Here is a 3,518-nt window from a genome sequence, read left to right as displayed (position 1 = left end):
TCTAGGGAGTAAAATGAGATGTATTTTGAAATACCTTAAAAAGTCCAACCTATTGTGCTAAATATTATAAGACAAATACTTTACTAAGATATGGTACTTTTGAACTAAATATCAATTCATCATTTCCCTCACGAGGACGAATCATCTTTCTTAATGTCTATATATTGATTAATCATTTGAGTATTTAACTCATAATCTTCAATTTATATGACTCTTTAGTACGAAAACTGTTTATGTTTTTACACATCTATGGGAGTAGCACTGTCAATTCTCATGGCTTCCAAAGTTAAATGAAACTTGGTTTTCTCCCCCATTTTCTTAGTCTTGAATAGCTATAGTGCTTAGAAACGAATATTTGATCATGTATTCCATAGCATAACAAAAGTAGTAGTGTTTTTATTTTCGTTTCAGACAGATAAATGGGCAAGGAATTCGTTGTTGGGAAATATGTTTCCTTGGTTGGTCATACAATTTCGCAACTTATGAAATTATATGTTGATTAATTCAAACCAGCGGAGTGTGCAAAATACTCGTTAGAGTTTGTTGGGTGACCTGACTCATAGTTGGGCAGGTTTGTCACAGCATGTGCTTTATCCAAAGGCTTATCTTCACCTAAACATAATTCTTCACAGTAGGTGACACTGTCATTTTCACGTGCAGGTTACCTCGTCTGTCCCACTCATTATTATTTCAAAATCCAACGGTTAAAATATAATTAGGCCAAATCTCGAAACATCTCTCATCGTCCGGCTGAACCTGGACGGGCTTCCATCCGCATACAAACCCAGCATCATGCAGACGAAATAACAACGTCATGCCATAATCGCCCTCACCAGACGGGCCTATCCACTTTCCAAGGGTATTTTCGTTATTCCACGCATCCCACTCACACTATAAACCAACAGGCACTTCGATCGCTGTCAATGGACCTTTCAGCTAACCACTAATTACTCCTCTCCCTCGCAGCGATCTCACTCGCTCTCTCTCTCCAACTCATCCCATTCCGATCCCCCCGATTCCCATTCCCGATGGCCTCCAAGTCCAAAATCCTCTTCATCGGCGGCACCGGCTACATTGGAAAGTTCATCGTCGAGGCCAGCGCCAAGGCCGGGTACCCTACCTACGTTCTGGTTCGAGAAGCTTCCCTCTCCGACCCGGCAAAGTCCAAAGTCATCGAGAACTTCAAGGCTCTGGGCGTCATTTTCGTCCTGGTTCGTAAAATTCCCAGCATTTTCTAGCTTTTTAATCCGATTAGCCAATTGGGTTTTGCTTGATTTGTGTTTTTGTTTTTAATTTTATTTTATATAATTTGTAGGGTGATCTGTACGATCACGAGAGCTTGGTGAAGGCGATCAAGCAAGTCGACGTGGTGATCTCGACGGTGGGGCATGGTCAGTTGGCTGATCAGGGAAAGATCATTGCTGCCATCAAAGAAGCAGGCAATGTTAAGGTGAAAGTTTTGAAGTTTTGTGGGTTACTCTGGTTTTTGTATTTTTTTTTTTTTTTTTTTTTTTAGTTCTGTAAAATTGCGATTGTGAATGTATGAATTGGGCTGCAGAGATTTTTCCCGTCGGAGTTTGGAAATGACGTCGATCGAACTCACGCTGTTGAGCCTGCCAAATCGGCGTTTGAGACCAAGGCCAAGATTCGCAGAGCTGTGGAGGCTGAGGGTATTCCGTACACCTATGTGTCCTCCAACTTCTTTGCTGGTTACTTCTTGCCTACTTTGAACCAGCCCGGGGCTTCTTCTGCTCCTAGGGACAAAGTCGTCATTTTGGGCGACGGAAACCCTAAAGGTAAAACCTAAAACTACTTAACCATGGGTTCTGAATAGATGTATTTTCTGTGGTTTCATTTTATTACAATTTACTGCACAAAACCCACTTTGGCTTTTGGTAAATTATTCAGCAACCGATGAGTAATTGTTATGCATATGTGTGTTAGGCCAGGACTGTGTGCGCGCCCTTGTTGCACATAAATTTGACGTGTGCATGCCTTTCTTTGCATCCAAATCTGTTTTTTCCTCTGCGTAGAGTAGTATTTGAAGTATTACTTTGTCAAAAGAAAAAAAATGAAAAGGGGTTTTCAATCTGTTTGAGTTGCAGCAACCGATGAGTAATTGTTATGCATATGAGTTGCAGCATAAAGCCCACTTTTGCGTTTTCGAAAACGTAAAGGGGTTTTGAATTTGTTTGATTTGCAGCAATTTTCAACAAGGAAGACGACATTGGGACGTACACAATTAGGGCAGTGGATGATCCAAGAACCTTGAACAAAGTCCTCTATATCAGGCCCCCTGCCAACACCATTTCATTCAATGAGCTTGTCTCTCTGTGGGAGAAGAAGATTGGCAAAACCCTCGAGAGAATCTATGTCCCGGAGGAGCAGCTGCTCAAGAACATCCAAGGTTAGTGGCAATCATTGTCGGTCTGGGAACAACTGATTTGAATTTTTTTGTTTGTTTCAAACATTTTGAGATAAATTTAAAATTGGTTGGTTTATTTTTGTGTCCTTTTTGCAGAGGCAGCGGTGCCGCTCAATGTGATACTATCAATTAGTCACGCAGTTTTTGTGAAGGGAGACCACACTAACTTTGAGATCGAGCCTTCGTTTGGCGTGGAAGCCACTGCTCTTTACCCTGATGTCAAATACACCACAGTCGACGAGTACCTCAACCAGTTTGTCTGAGATTTGGAAGCCTGTTGATGGTTTTATACGAGTGAAACTGACTATCGAGTGTTGATGGTTTTATGCGAGTGAAACTGGCTATCGAGATTTGGAAGCGTGTTGATGGTTTTATATGAGTGAAACTGGCTCTTTGCAAATAAATAGTAGGTAGTTTGATGACTAATGTATCTCAGGTTGTGTGGAAATAACTAGCATATGGGGATGGCTACTTCCCCTTTGTCGCATCTTTGTTTGTCGCATCTTTGTTTGTCGCATCTTTGTTCAACTCTCTGTACTGCCTTTTGGTAAAATGACGGAAAAGACCTGAGTTGTAGATTTCTTCCCCTTCAGATTCTGGTTTTTCTATTGAGTTTTGGTTCAACCTTTTGTGCCTTTTGGTTTTTCTTTTGGGTTGTAGATCTCTCTCATTTCGGTTGGAAAACACTTCTATGGACGGTTATGTTAGAGCATCTATAAGGGGGGTACATAATGCCTTGAATCGGGCATTTTATAAATAGAAATGAAATTATCTGTTAAAATTTATACGACGATTTCTATAAACGCAATAGATGTAGAATTTGACTCTTATAATTTTACATTACCTACAGGGCAAGGGGTTGCTTAGTCTCACAATAGGCTAGCAATAATGTGATTCAAATTTGTTTTTGACGAGAGGAGAACCTAATAAAAAGTAAATATGACGTTGATGTTGAATTTGACTCCTAATGACAAAGACTTCAAATTCAATCGGTAAATAACATTTTGGTTGAAATGATTTTTCATGTCAAATATGTATATTAGGATCTCCACCTAGGATTTAACAACTCATGTGAATTGTTGTTGTCAAATAC

At 40.1% G+C, this 3,518-nt stretch overlaps 1 pseudogene; it reads left to right on the top strand.

Moving 5' to 3' along the window:
* Positions 1-923: 923 nt before the first annotated feature.
* Positions 924-3,037, top strand: LOC137727450 (phenylcoumaran benzylic ether reductase Pyrc5-like; annotated as a pseudogene).
* Positions 3,038-3,518: the final 481 nt, after the last annotated feature.

This window comes from Pyrus communis, chromosome 3 (assembly GCF_963583255.1).
Source record: "Pyrus communis chromosome 3, drPyrComm1.1, whole genome shotgun sequence".
Lineage (NCBI taxonomy): Eukaryota > Viridiplantae > Streptophyta > Magnoliopsida > Rosales > Rosaceae > Pyrus > Pyrus communis.
This window is presented reverse-complemented; position numbering and strand designations above follow the sequence as displayed.